The sequence below is a fragment of the Urocampus carinirostris genome, unplaced genomic scaffold (assembly GCF_059441175.1).
Source record: "Urocampus carinirostris isolate Australia breed hairy pipefish unplaced genomic scaffold, RoL_Ucar_1.0 HiC_scaffold_33, whole genome shotgun sequence".
NCBI classification, from domain to species: Eukaryota; Metazoa; Chordata; class Actinopteri; order Syngnathiformes; family Syngnathidae; genus Urocampus; species Urocampus carinirostris.
Genome location: NW_028283140.1, coordinates 222501 through 237500, shown reverse-complemented (window position 1 = coordinate 237500; position 15000 = coordinate 222501). Strand labels below are relative to the sequence as shown.

The 15000-nt window shown below is 56.2% G+C and overlaps 3 non-coding genes across 3 annotated transcripts in view; all 3 read left to right on the top strand.

Annotated features, from left to right (window-relative positions):
• The first annotated feature begins 10627 nt into the window (after positions 1 to 10627).
• On the top strand, positions 10628 to 12614 carry LOC148345703 (18S ribosomal RNA). Its single transcript, XR_015848523.1, has one exon. It is a non-coding gene; the product is annotated as an 18S ribosomal RNA (ribosomal RNA).
• A 1342-nt stretch (positions 12615 to 13956) lies between these two features.
• Positions 13957 to 14110, top strand: LOC148345702 (5.8S ribosomal RNA). The gene has a single exon (XR_015848513.1). It is a non-coding gene; the product is annotated as a 5.8S ribosomal RNA (ribosomal RNA).
• A 564-nt stretch (positions 14111 to 14674) lies between these two features.
• LOC148345701 (28S ribosomal RNA) overlaps positions 14675 to 15000 on the top strand; it is a 4529-nt gene continuing 4203 nt past the window's right edge. Inside the window, exon 1 of the ribosomal RNA XR_015848528.1 lies at positions 14675 to 15000. This exon is cut by the window's right edge and continues 4203 nt beyond it. This is a non-coding gene — a ribosomal RNA (28S ribosomal RNA).

Sequence of the window (15000 nt, the reverse complement as noted above, 5' to 3'; positions counted from 1 at the left end):
AAACACCGGCCCGATAATACGCGCACAATTCCCCAAACACCGGCGCGGATTTCAGCCACTATTGGCGGGCACAAGTCCCCCAACACTAGCCCGGGATTCAGCCACTATTGGCGGGCACAAGTCCCCCAACACTAGCCCGGGATTCAGCCACTAGTGGCGGGCACGATTCCCCAAACACCGGTCCGATAATACGCGCGCATATCCCCAAACACCGGCCCGATAAAACGCGCACAATTCCCCAAACACCGGCCCGGATTTCAGCCACTAGTGGCGGGCACAAGTCCCCAAACACTAGCCAAGTTCTCAGCCACTAGTGGCGGGCACAATTCCCCAAACACCGGTCCGATAATACGCGCGCATATCCCCAAACACCGGCCCGATAATACGCGCACAATTCCCCAAACACCGGCGCGGATTTCAGCCACTAGTGGCGGGCACAAGTCCCCAAACACTAGCCAAGTTCTCAGCCACTAGTGGCGGGCACGATTCCCCAAACACCGGTCCGATAATACGCGCGCATATCCCCAAACACCGGCCCGATAATACGCGCACAATTCCCCAAACACCGGCGCGGATTTCAGCCACTATTGGCGGGCACAAGTCCCTCAACACTAGCCCGGATTTCAGCCACTATTGGAGGGCACAAGTCCCCCAACACTAGCCCAGTTCTCAGCCACTAGTGGCGGGCACAATTCCCCAAACACCGGTCCGATAATACGCGCGCATATCCCCAAACACCGGCCCGATAATACGCGCACAATTCCCCAAACACCGGCGCGGATTTCAGCCACTATTGGCGGGCACAAGTCCCCCAACACTAGCCCGGGATTCAGCCACTAGTGGCGGGCACGATTCCCCAAACACCGGTCCGATAATACGCGCGCATATCCCCAAACACCGGCCCGATAATACGCGCACAATTCCCCAAACACCGGCGCGGATTTCAGCCACTATTGGCGGGCACAAGTCCCCCAACACTAGCCCGGGATTCAGCCACTAGTGGCGGGCACGATTCCCCAAACACCGGTCCGATAATACGCGCGCATATCCCCAAACACCGGCCCGATAATACGCGCGCATATCCCCAAACACCGGCCCGATAATACGCGCACAATTCCCCAAACACCGGCGCGGATTTCAGCCACTATTGGCGGGCACAAGTCCCCCAACACTAGCCCGGGATTCAGCCACTAGTGGCGGGCACGATTCCCCAAACACCGGTCCGATAATACGCGCGCATATCCCCAAACACCGGCCCGATAATACGCGCACAATTCCCCAAACACCGGCGCGGATTTCAGCCACTATTGGCGGGCACAAGTCCCCCAACACTAGCCCGGGATTCAGCCACTAGTGGCGGGCACGATTCCCCAAACACCGGCCCGATAATACGCGCACAATTCCCCAAACACCGGCGCGGATTTCAGCCACTAGTGGCGGGCACAAGTCCCCCAACACTAGCCAAGTTCTCAGCCACTATTGGCGGGCACAAGTCCCCCAACACTAGCCCGGGATTCAGCCACTAGTGGCGGGCACGATTCCCCAAACACCGGTCCGATAATACGCGCGCATATCCCCAAACACCGGCCCGATAATACGCGCACAATTCCCCAAACACCGGCCCGGATTTCAGCCACTAGTGGCGGGCACAAGTCCCCAAACACTAGCCAAGTTCTCAGCCACTAGTGGCGGGCACAATTCCCCAAACACCGGTCCGATAATACGCGCGCATATCCCCAAACACCGGCCCGATAATACGCGCACAATTCCCCAAACACCGGCGCGGATTTCAGCCACTATTGGCGGGCACAAGTCCCCCAACACTAGCCCGGGATTCAGCCACTAGTGGCGGGCACGATTCCCCAAACACCGGTCCGATAATACGCGCGCATATCCCCAAACACCGGCCCGATAATACGCGCACAATTCCCCAAACACCGGCGCGGATTTCAGCCACTATTGGCGGGCACAAGTCCCCCAACACTAGCCCGGGATTCAGCCACTAGTGGCGGGCACGATTCCCCAAACACCGGTCCGATAATACGCGCGCATATCCCCAAACACCGGCCCGATAATACGCGCGCATATCCCCAAACACCGGCCCGATAATACGCGCACAATTCCCCAAACACCGGCCCGGATTTCAGCCACTAGTGGCGGGCACAAGTCCCCCAACACTAGCCCAGTTCTCAGCCACTAGTGGCGGGCACAATTCCCCAAACACCGGTCCGATAATACGCGCGCATATCCCCAAACACCGGCCCGATAATACGCGCACAATTCCCCAAACACCGGCGCGGATTTCAGCCACTATTGGCGGGCACAAGTCCCCCAACACTAGCCCGGGATTCAGCCACTAGTGGCGGGCACGATTCCCCAAACACCGGTCCGATAATACGCGCGCATATCCCCAAACACCGGCCCGATAATACGCGCACAATTCCCCAAACACCGGCGCGGATTTCAGCCACTAGTGGCGGGCACAAGTCCCCCAACACTAGCCCGGGATTCAGCCACTAGTGGCGGGCACAATTCCCCAAACACCGGTCCGATAATACGCGCGCATATCCCCAAACACCGGCCCGATAATACGCGCACAATTCCCCAAACACCGGCGCGGATTTCAGCCACTATTGGCGGGCACAAGTCCCCCAACACTAGCCCGGGATTCAGCCACTAGTGGCGGGCACGATTCCCCAAACACCGGTCCGATAATACGCGCGCATATCCCCAAACACCGGCCCGATAATACGCGCACAATTCCCCAAACACCGGCGCGGATTTCAGCCACTATTGGCGGGCACAAGTCCCCCAACACTAGCCCGGGATTCAGCCACTAGTGGCGGGCACGATTCCCCAAACACCGGTCCGATAATACGCGCGCATATCCCCAAACACCGGCCCGATAATACGCGCACAATTCCCCAAACACCGGCCCGATAATACGCGCGCAATTCCCCAAACACCGGCCCGATAATACGCGCACATTTCCCCAAACACCGGCGCGGATTTCAGCCACTATTGGCGGGCACAAGTCCCCCAACACTAGCCCGGGATTCAGCCACTATTGGCGGGCACAAGTCCCCCAACACTAGCCCGGGATTCAGCCACTAGTGGCGGGCACGATTCCCCAAACACCGGCCCGGCGCTGAGTATATGGCCTCCGAAAGGCCCATACATTCAGACGGGTCCATGTATTTTCAACGACAGCAGCAGTACCGCCAAAATCCATGCAGCGGCGCTGGATTTATGGCCTCCGAAAGGCCCATTCATTCAGACGGGTCCATGTATTTTCAGCGACAGCCGCAGTACCGCCAAAATCCATGCAGAGGCGCTGAGTTTATGGCCTCCGAAAGGCCCATTCATTCAGACGGGTCCATGTATTTTCAGCGACAGCAGCAGTACCGCCAAAATCCATGCAGCGGCGCTGTATTTATGGCCTCCGAAAGGCCCATTCATTACCAACGGGGCTGCAGTAGCATCCCGCGGCCACGCAGGGGCAGATATTGTGAGGGAATTACATGGTAGTGGACGGAGCGCCCATGCATTTCCAATGGGAGTGCAGTACCTCAAAAATCCGCTCCAAGCCACCGAACTTGAGGGCCCGACGTTCCCTCAACACTAGCCCAGTGCAATCGACATTTCGTTCTGTGTACATTGTTACACAGAATGACAATACAAGGGAATTATTATTATTATTATTATTATTATGTATTCAGCCACTAGTGGCGGGCACAATACCCCAAACACTGGCCCGGCGCTGGCTGAGTTTATGGCCTCTGAAAGGCCCATACATTCAGACGGGTCCATGTATTTTCAGTTTTCCGTAGCAGGTGTGATTGTTTGTTTAATTAGGTAGTTTGTGTTGGTGACGGTGTTCCTAACTGTGGTGGCTTGTTTGTAGAATGTGGGGCCCTGCGTTTGTGTTATGTTGATTTCTGGTAATTTACTTTTTACTAAGTAGTCTTTCAGGTTTTTGTTTCTTTTAAAGGCTGAGATGATTTTGTAATCTTGGATTATGCTTGTGTTCTGTAGTGTCTGATTTATATTTTGTCCATTCATTCAGACGGGTCCATGTATTTTCAGCGACAGCCGCAGTACCGCCAAAATCCATGCAGCGGCGCTGGATTTATGGCCTCCGAAAGGCCCATTCATTCAGACGGGTCCATGTATTTTCAGCGACAGCCGCAGTACCGCCAAAATCCATGCAGAGGCGCTGAGTTTATGGCCTCCGAAAGGCCCATTCATTCAGACGGGTCCATGTATTTTCAACGACAGCCGCAGTACCGCCAAAATCCATGCAGCGGCGCTGTATTTATGGCCTCCGAAAGGCCCATTCATTCCCAACGGGGCAGCAGTAGCATCGCGCGGCCACGCGGGGGCAGATATTGTGAGGGAATTACATTGTAGTGGACGGAGCGCCCTTGCATTTCCAATGGGAGTGCAGTACCTCAAAAATCCGCTCCAAGCCACCGAACTTGAGGGCCCGACGTTCCCTCAACACTAGCCCAGTGCAATCGACATTTCGTTCTGTGTACATTGTTACACAGAATGACAATACAAGGGAATTATTATTATTATTATTATTATTATGTATTCAGCCACTAGTGGCGGGCACAATACCCCAAACACTGGCCCGGCGCTGGCTGAGTTTATGGCCTCCGAAAGGCCCATACATTCAGACGGGTCCATGTATTTTCAGTTTTCCGTAGCAGGTGTGATTGTTTGTTTAATTAGGTAGTTTGTGTTGGTGACGGTGTTCCTAACTGTGGTGGCTTGTTTGTAGAATGTGGGGCCCTGCGTTTGTGTTATGTTGATTTCTGGTAATTTACTTTTTACTAAGTAGTCTTTCAGGTTTTTGTTTCTTTTAAAGGCTGAGATGATTTTGTAATCTTGGATTATGCTTGTGTTCTGTAGTGTCTGATTTATATTTTGTCCATTCATTCAGACGGGTCCATGTATTTTCAGCGACAGCCGCAGTACCGCCAAAATCCATGCAGCGGCGCTGGGTTTATGGAATCCGAAAGGCCCATTCATTCAGACGGGTCCATGTATTTTCAACGACAGCCGCAGTACCGCCAAAATCCATGCAGCGGCGCTGTATTTATGGCCTCCGAAAGGCCCATTCATTCCCAACGGGGCAGCAGTAGCATCGCGCGGCCACGCGGGGGCAGATATTGTGAGGGAATTACATTGTAGTGGACGGAGCGCCCATGCATTTCCAATGGGAGTGCAGTACCTCAAAAATCCGCTCCAAGCCACCGAACTTGAGGGCCCGACGTTCCCTCAACACTAGCCCAGTGCAATCGACATTTCGTTCTGTGTACATTGTTACACAGAATGACAATACAAGGGAATTATTATTATTATTATTATTATTATGTATTCAGCCACTAGTGGCGGGCACAATACCCCAAACACTGGCCCGGCGCTGGCTGAGTTTATGGCCTCCGAAAGGCCCATACATTCAGACGGGTCCATGTATTTTCAGTTTTCCGTAGCAGGTGTGATTGTTTGTTTAATTAGGTAGTTTGTGTTGGTGACGGTGTTCCTAACTGTGGTGGCTTGTTTGTAGAATGTGGGGCCCTGCGTTTGTGTTATGTTGATTTCTGGTAATTTACTTTTTACTAAGTAGTCTTTCAGGTTTTTGTTTCTTTTAAAGGCTGAGATGATTTTGTAATCTTGGATTATGCTTGTGTTCTGTAGTGTCTGATTTATATTTTGTCCATTCATTCAGACGGGTCCATGTATTTTCAGCGACAGCCGCAGTACCGCCAAAATCCATGCAGCGGCGCTGAGTTTATGGCCTCCGAAAGGCCCATTCATTCAGACGGGTCCATGTATTTTCAGCGACAGCCGCAGTACCGCCAAAATCCATGCAGCGGCGCTGGGTTTATGGAATCCGAAAGGCCCATTCATTCAGACGGGTCCATGTATTTTCAACGACAGCCGCAGTACCGCCAAAATCCATGCAGCGGCGCTGTATTTATGGCCTCCGAAAGGCCCATTCATTCCCAACGGGGCAGCAGTAGCATCGCGCGGCCACGCGGGGGCAGATATTGTGAGGGAATTACATTGTAGTGGACGGAGCGCCCATGCATTTCCAATGGGAGTGCAGTACCTCAAAAATCCGCTCCAAGCCACCGAACTTGAGGGCCCGACGTTCCCTCAACACTAGCCCAGTGCAATCGACATTTCGTTCTGTGTACATTGTTACACAGAATGACAATACAAGGGAATTATTATTATTATTATTATTATTATGTATTCAGCCACTAGTGGCGGGCACAATACCCCAAACACTGGCCCGGCGCTGGCTGAGTTTATGGCCTCCGAAAGGCCCATACATTCAGACGGGTCCATGTATTTTCAGTTTTCCGTAGCAGGTGTGATTGTTTGTTTAATTAGGTAGTTTGTGTTGGTGACGGTGTTCCTAACTGTGGTGGCTTGTTTGTAGAATGTGGGGCCCTGCGTTTGTGTTATGTTGATTTCTGGTAATTTACTTTTTACTAAGTAGTCTTTCAGGTTTTTGTTTCTTTTAAAGGCTGAGATGATTTTGTAATCTTGGATTATGCTTGTGTTCTGTAGTGTCTGATTTATATTTTGTCCATTCATTCAGACGGGTCCATGTATTTTCAGCGACAGCCGCAGTACCGCCAAAATCCATGCAGCGGCGCTGGGTTTATGGAATCCGAAAGGCCCATTCATTCAGACGGGTCCATGTATTTTCAACGACAGCCGCAGTACCGCCAAAATCCATGCAGCGGCGCTGTATTTATGGCCTCCGAAAGGCCCATTCATTCCCAACGGGGCAGCAGTAGCATCGCGCGGCCACGCGGGGGCAGATATTGTGAGGGAATTACATTGTAGTGGACGGAGCGCCCATGCATTTCCAATGGGAGTGCAGTACCTCAAAAATCCGCTCCAAGCCACCGAACTTGAGGGCCCGACGTTCCCTCAACACTAGCCCAGTGCAATCGACATTTCGTTCTGTGTACATTGTTACACAGAATGACAATACAAGGGAATTATTATTATTATTATTATTATTATGTATTCAGCCACTAGTGGCGGGCACAATACCCCAAACACTGGCCCGGCGCTGGCTGAGTTTATGGCCTCCGAAAGGCCCATACATTCAGACGGGTCCATGTATTTTCAGTTTTCCGTAGCAGGTGTGATTGTTTGTTTAATTAGGTAGTTTGTGTTGGTGACGGTGTTCCTAACTGTGGTGGCTTGTTTGTAGAATGTGGGGCCCTGCGTTTGTGTTATGTTGATTTCTGGTAATTTACTTTTTACTAAGTAGTCTTTCAGGTTTTTGTTTCTTTTAAAGGCTGAGATGATTTTGTAATCTTGGATTATGCTTGTGTTCTGTAGTGTCTGATTTATATTTTGTCCATTCATTCAGACGGGTCCATGTATTTTCAGCGACAGCCGCAGTACCGCCAAAATCCATGCAGCGGCGCTGAGTTTATGGCCTCCGAAAGGCCCATTCATTCAGACGGGTCCATGTATTTTCAGCGACAGCCGCAGTACCGCCAAAATCCATGCAGCGGCGCTGGGTTTATGGAATCCGAAAGGCCCATTCATTCAGACGGGTCCATGTATTTTCAACGACAGCCGCAGTACCGCCAAAATCCATGCAGCGGCGCTGTATTTATGGCCTCCGAAAGGCCCATTCATTCCCAACGGGGCAGCAGTAGCATCGCGCGGCCACGCGGGGGCAGATATTGTGAGGGAATTACATTGTAGTGGACGGAGCGCCCATGCATTTCCAATGGGAGTGCAGTACCTCAAAAATCCGCTCCAAGCCACCGAACTTGAGGGCCCGACGTTCCCTCAACACTAGCCCAGTGCAATCGACATTTCGTTCTGTGTACATTGTTACACAGAATGACAATACAAGGGAATTATTATTATTATTATTATTATTATGTATTCAGCCACTAGTGGCGGGCACAATACCCCAAACACTGGCCCGGCGCTGGCTGAGTTTATGGCCTCCGAAAGGCCCATACATTCAGACGGGTCCATGTATTTTCAGTTTTCCGTAGCAGGTGTGATTGTTTGTTTAATTAGGTAGTTTGTGTTGGTGACGGTGTTCCTAACTGTGGTGGCTTGTTTGTAGAATGTGGGGCCCTGCGTTTGTGTTATGTTGATTTCTGGTAATTTACTTTTTACTAAGTAGTCTTTCAGGTTTTTGTTTCTTTTAAAGGCTGAGATGATTTTGTAATCTTGGATTATGCTTGTGTTCTGTAGTGTCTGATTTATATTTTGTCCATTCATTCAGACGGGTCCATGTATTTTCAGCGACAGCCGCAGTACTGCCAAAATCCATGCAGCGGCGCTGAGTTTATGGCCTCCGAAAGGCCCATTCATTCAGACGGGTCCATGTATTTTCAGCGACAGCCGCAGTACCGCCAAAATCCATGCAGCGGCGCTGGGTTTATGGAATCCGAAAGGCCCATTCATTCAGACGGGTCCATGTATTTTCAACGACAGCCGCAGTACCGCCAAAATCCATGCAGCGGCGCTGTATTTATGGCCTCCGAAAGGCCCATTCATTCCCAACGGGGCAGCAGTAGCATCGCGCGGCCACGCGGGGGCAGATATTGTGAGGGAATTACATTGTAGTGGACGGAGCGCCCATGCATTTCCAATGGGAGTGCAGTACCTCAAAAATCCGCTCCAAGCCACCGAACTTGAGGGCCCGACGTTCCCTCAACACTAGCCCAGTGCAATCGACATTTCGTTCTGTGTACATTGTTACACAGAATGACAATACAAGGGAATTATTATTATTATTATTATTATTATGTATTCAGCCACTAGTGGCGGGCACAATACCCCAAACACTGGCCCGGCGCTGGCTGAGTTTATGGCCTCCGAAAGGCCCATACATTCAGACGGGTCCATGTATTTTCAGTTTTCCGTAGCAGGTGTGATTGTTTGTTTAATTAGGTAGTTTGTGTTGGTGACGGTGTTCCTAACTGTGGTGGCTTGTTTGTAGAATGTGGGGCCCTGCGTTTGTGTTATGTTGATTTCTGGTAATTTACTTTTTACTAAGTAGTCTTTCAGGTTTTTGTTTCTTTTAAAGGCTGAGATGATTTTGTAATCTTGGATTATGCTTGTGTTCTGTAGTGTCTGATTTATATTTTGTCCATTCATTCAGACGGGTCCATGTATTTTCAGCGACAGCCGCAGTACCGCCAAAATCCATGCAGCGGCGCTGAGTTTATGGCCTCCGAAAGGCCCATTCATTCAGACGGGTCCATGTATTTTCAGCGACAGCCGCAGTACCGCCAAAATCCATGCAGCGGCGCTGGGTTTATGGAATCCGAAAGGCCCATTCATTCAGACGGGTCCATGTATTTTCAACGACAGCCGCAGTACCGCCAAAATCCATGCAGCGGCGCTGTATTTATGGCCTCCGAAAGGCCCATTCATTCCCAACGGGGCAGCAGTAGCATCGCGCGGCCACGCGGGGGCAGATATTGTGAGGGAATTACATTGTAGTGGACGGAGCGCCCATGTATGGCCAATGCATTTCCAATGGGAGTGCAGTACCTCAAAAATCCGCTAGAGGGCCCCGAACTTGAGGGCCCGGCGTTCCCTCAAGTGCCGATTTTATACCCCCTTCTCCAGCCGACAGCCAGAATTATATTAGGGACTCGCAATTTTGAGAGGTGAGCACCAGGGCTAATCAGCGGCCACCCGTGACCATTGAGTCCGACAGAGCAGAGGCTAGGGGCGGCCTCGCATCTCGCAATTACCGAGGGAAGATGCCGGTTCTCGAAAAATTTCTAAGTTTTTCAAATTTTAAAGTATTGAAGTATTTAGGGCGCTTCCCGCGGCCCTGGCTTTTGCATGTACCCCTCTAAGCTCCGGTTCTCGAAAAATGTCTAAGTTTTTCAAACTTTAAAGTATTGAAGCCGGACTTCCGCGGAGGCTGACAGGGGGCCTCCATCGAAGCACCCTTCACCCCCGGGTGAGCCGGCGTCGGCCCACGGGCCTGCCGGTTCCCCAACTGAGCGATTGGCACACGAGACCCGCCTCGGAGGGCCCACGTCGGCCGGCGCAAGCCGGTGTTCGGGCGTGCGGCTCCTCCGGCTTTGCGGGTCAAGCTCCAGCGCCGAGGATACTAGGCAAACGTTGGGCCCCCCCGAGCCGAGTGGATACCCGCCTCAGAAAGAGCTGGGGCGGTACGTACGGACGGCCTCACTAAGAGGGAACGGAAGCTACTAAAGCACACGTATAACTGTCCGATGTGCGAACGAAAGTGAGGCCGGACGAATCCGATACGAGTTACGAGTGAGGCGGGATCCACGGCTGGCACTCGCGGGGCCCTCTTGCGAAACCATGCCTCGGCGTGAACCTTTTGGCGGCAGAACCAAGACGAACCGAGGTCGAGCTTCCGTCTCGAGCCACACCCAGACGTCCGACCGTCGCGGAGCCCGACGCCACGCGTGCTAGGGCTCCGCGCGAAACATCGTTTCACGACACCCGCTCGTCAGCCCGTCCGAACGTATACGAGTGTCGCGCGGCCCCCCGGGCCCGGCTGTAGCCACAGCCTCGTCCCGGACCAGGGCCGCACCGCCACCAGCAGCGCCCCCCCGGCGGCAGACGCACTCTGGTTGATCCTGCCAGTAGCATATGCTTGTTTTCAAGATTAAGCCATGCATGTCTAAGTACGAATGGCCAGTACAGTGAAACTGCGAACGGCTCATTAAATCAGTTATGGTTCCTTTGATCGCTCCACCGTTACTTGGATAACTGTGGCAAATCCAGAGCTAATACATGCAAACGAGCGCCGACTCGCGGGCGGGGCTCCGGCCTCGCCCCGGGGACGCGTGCATTTATCAGACACAAAAACCCACGCGGTGTCCGGCGGGCGGGGGCTCAGCCGTCGCGCGCGTCCCCCGCGTCCGGCCTCCGCCTCTCCGGGCGGGGGCGTAAGCGGCGCGGGCGGCTCCGCGCGCGCCGGTCCTCGTTCCGCCGGCCCGGCCCCCCCTTTGTGTTGACTCAGGATAACCTCGTGCCGATCGCTCGCCCACCCGAGGCGGCGACGACTCATTCGAATGTCTGCCCTATCAACTTTCGATGGTAGACTCTGCGCCTACCATGGTGACCACGGGTAACGGGGAATCAGGGTTCGATTCCGGAGAGGGAGCATGAGAAACGGCTACCACATCCAAGGAAGGCAGCAGGCGCGCAAATTACCCACTCCCGACACGGGGAGGTAGTGACGAAAAATAACAATACGGGACTCGTTCGAGTCTCCGTAATTGGAATGAGCCGAACACAAACCCATCGGCCAGCATCCATTGGAGGGCAAGTCTGGTGCCAGCAGCCGCGGTAATTCCAGCTCCAATAGCGTATTTTAAAGTTGCTGCAGTTAAAAAGCTCCTAGTTGGACCCCGGGACGCGAGCTGACGGTCCGCCGCGAGGCGTGCATCCGTCTGTCCCAGCCCCTGCCTCTCGGCAAAAGCCCCCGTGATGCCCTTCGCTGGGTGTCACTCGCGGGGCCCGAAGCGTTTACTTTGAGGAAATTAGAGTGTTCAAAGCAGGCCACACGGCCGCCCCTGCATATCGCAGCTGGGAATAATGGAATAGGACTCCGGTTCTATTTTGTGGGTTGTCATGAACTGGGGCCATGATTAAGAGGGACGGCCGGGGGCATTCGTACTGCGCCGCTAGAGGTGAAATTCTTGGACCGGCGCAAGACGGACGAGAGCGAAAGCATTTGCCAAGAATGTTTTCATTAATCAAGAACGAAAGTCGGAGGTTCGAAGACGATCAGATACCGTCCTAGTTCCGACCATAAACGATGCCGACTCGCGATCCGGCGGCGTTATTCCCATGACCCGCCGAGCAGCACCCGGGAAACCGACCAAGTGTCTGGGTTCCGGGGGGAGTATTGTTGCAAAGCTGAAACTTAAAGGAATTGACGGAAGGGCACCACCAGGAGTGGAGCATGCGGCTTAATTTGACTCAACACGGGAAACCTCACCCGGCCCGGACACGGAAAGGATTGACAGATTGAAGGCTCTTTCTCGATACCGTGGGTGGTGGTGCATGGCCGTTCGTAGTTGGTGGAGCGATTTGTCTGGTTAATTCCGATAACGAACGAGACTCAAACATACTAAATAGTACCGCGGCCCCCCGCGCGGTCGGCGGCAGAAAACTTCTTAGAGGGACAAGTGGCTCTCAGCCACACGAGAATGAGCAATAACAGGTCTGTGATGCCCTTAGATGTCCGGGGCTGCACGCGCGCCACACTGAGCGTATAAGCGCGTCGTCTATCCCCGCGCCGGCAGGCGCGGGTAATCCTATGAACCCCGCTCGTGACAGGGCCTGGGGATTGCAATTATTTCCCACCAACGAGGAATTCCCAGTAAGCGCGGGTCATTAGCCTGCGTTGATTAAGTCCCTGCCCTTTGTACACACCGCCCGTCGCTACTACCGATCGGATGGCTTAGTGAGGTCCTCGGATAGTCCCCGCCGGGGCCGGCCCCGGCTCCGGCGGTGTGCCAGAAGACGGTCGAACTTGACTATCTAGAGGAAGTAAAAGTCGTAACAAGGTTTCTGTAGGTGAACCTGCAGAAGGATCATTAACGTACGAGCGGCAGCAGATCCGCCTCGGTACACCCCCGACGAGCCAGACGCCGAGGGCGGCGGGTCGTCGCAGGCGGAGGAAGAGGGTAGACCGGGACGGGACGGGACGGGGGGCGCGGCGCGGGTCACTCCCGGGCCGCGCGTCGGAGCGAGTTCGGCGGGCGCCACGCGGCGCGGCGCGACGCGAGAAAAGGCGGCGGGCGATGTCGCGCTACCTCCGTGCGAGCGGGGTAGCGCGCTCGTCCGACGACCCCAGTAGCGCGGCGCGGCGCGACGACAGGCGACCGCCAGCGACGGGCGAAAGGCGGCGGCCGTGCGCGGGACCCCCGTAACCGGGGAATCCCCCTATGCCGACGACCCTAGCTCGGCGCGGTTCTCGCGCTTCCGGCGCGCGCTTCCGGGGCGGCACTCGCCTCGACGACCTCCCGTCCTTTAAAGGTAACGGTTCGGGCCGGCGCCCCGGCGTCCGTCCGCCCGTCGGTGTCGCGTGTCCGTGCGGCGCGGGGCTGCTCTCGGCGAGGGTCGCCGAGCAAGCGGATCCCCGCACGGATCACAACGGCCGTATGGCGGCGGCGTCGGGACGCCCGCCCGAGACGAAGGTTCAGGGCGACGAAACGGTGCTCCCACCGGCTACCTTTTTCCCCGGCCAAACGCGTCCGTCGGCCGGAGCCCTCGAGGGGCCGCGTAGCGCGCGCGTGGGCCGGCCCCCGGACACCGGAGTCCCTCCCGGGGCTCCGGACACCGGGGGTTCGGTTCCGCGCGGTCCGCCGCGGTCTCCTCTGTCCATCCATAGTCCGGGCAGGCCGCGGCCGGGTCGGGGGCCAGTCCCCCCTCGGTGTCAGCGCGGTCGCGCCGCCCTTGTAAACCAAACCCACTCGCTGACGGGTAGCAACACCCAAAGCGTCGCTTCGCGGCGCGGCGGGGCTTCCAAGTCGGATGGCCTTCCGGGGTCCGGGTAGGAGACGCCGGGGGCCGGCCTCAGCGCCGAGCCCCCGACCTACCCGGCGAGTCCGGTCGCCGAGTCGTGTCAGGCCCGAGCGGGAGACGCCGGGCGCCGGCCTCAGCGCCGAGCGCCCGACCTACCCGGGCCGACGCACGTCTCGGGCGCCGTCGCGGCCCCGAGCGGGAGACGCCGGGCGCCGGCCTCAGCGCCGCGCGCCCGACCCGCTCGGCTCGTCGCGGCGTCGCGCGTATCGCGCCCGTCGGTAACCGCGCCGCGGGTTAGGGGCTCGCTCGCGGGAGCGACCGAACGGCACCCGCGGCGCGTTCGTCTCCGGTACAAACCCTGTCGTGAATTTGTCTCCGATCGTCCCGGGCGGACGTAAAAGGGCCCAAACGTACGACTCTTAGCGGTGGATCACTCGGCTCGTGCGTCGATGAAGAACGCAGCTAGCTGCGAGAACTAATGTGATTTGCAGGACACATTGATCATCGACACTTTGAACGCACATTGCGGCCCCGGTTTTACCCCGGGGCCACGCCTGTCTGAGCGGCGCTTTCCAATCGATCGGACGCGGGCCGGGCCCTCCGCGACATTCCGCCGGTCCGTCCGGCGGGTGGCGCGAGAACCCGGTCCGCGCGGGCGAGGCTCGGGCCCTCCGCGACATTCCGCCGGTCCGCCCGGCGGGTGGCGCGCGACCCGTGTCCCCGCCCACTCCGCGGCTGGGGTTTCGCAGGGACCCCCGTCCCTTCGTACCCTCAAATACAGACTCGGGCGGCGCTCCGTGTCCGTCCGCCCGTCGGTGTCGCGCGTCCGCGCGTCCGGAGGTGCTTCTCGGCTGCCGGTGAGTACGGCTGGTACTTAGCATACCGAGAAGGTGCTCCGCGCGCGCGGCTCCGCGCGGCGGCCCGTATGGCGGCGGCGCTCGGCGCCCTCCTCAGGTAAAGGTCCCGGTCGGCGCCTCGGCGTCCGTCCGCCCGTCGGTGTCGCGTGTCCGTGCGGCGCGGGGCTGCTCTCGGCGAGGGTCGCCGAGCAAGCGGATCCCCGCACGGATCACAACGGCCGTATGGCGGCGGCGCCGGTCCCGGCGCCGGCCCCGACCGCACAGCTCTACGCGCACGCCCTCAGATCAGACGAGACGACCCGCTGAATTTAAGCATATTACTAAGCGGAGGAAAAGAAACTAACCAGGATTCCCTCAGTAGCGGCGAGCGAAGAGGGAAAAGCCCAGCGCCGAATCCCCGCCCTGCGGTAGGGCGAGGGAAATGTGGCGTACGGAAGGCCGCTTTAGCCCGGCGCCGCTCGGGGGCCCGAGTCCTTCTGATAGAGGCTCAGCCCAGGGACGGTGTGAGGCCGGTAGCGGCCCCCGGCTCGCCGGGGCGAGGCCTTCTCGGAGTCGGGTTGCTTGTGAATGCAGCCCAAAGCGGGTGGTAAACTCCATCTAA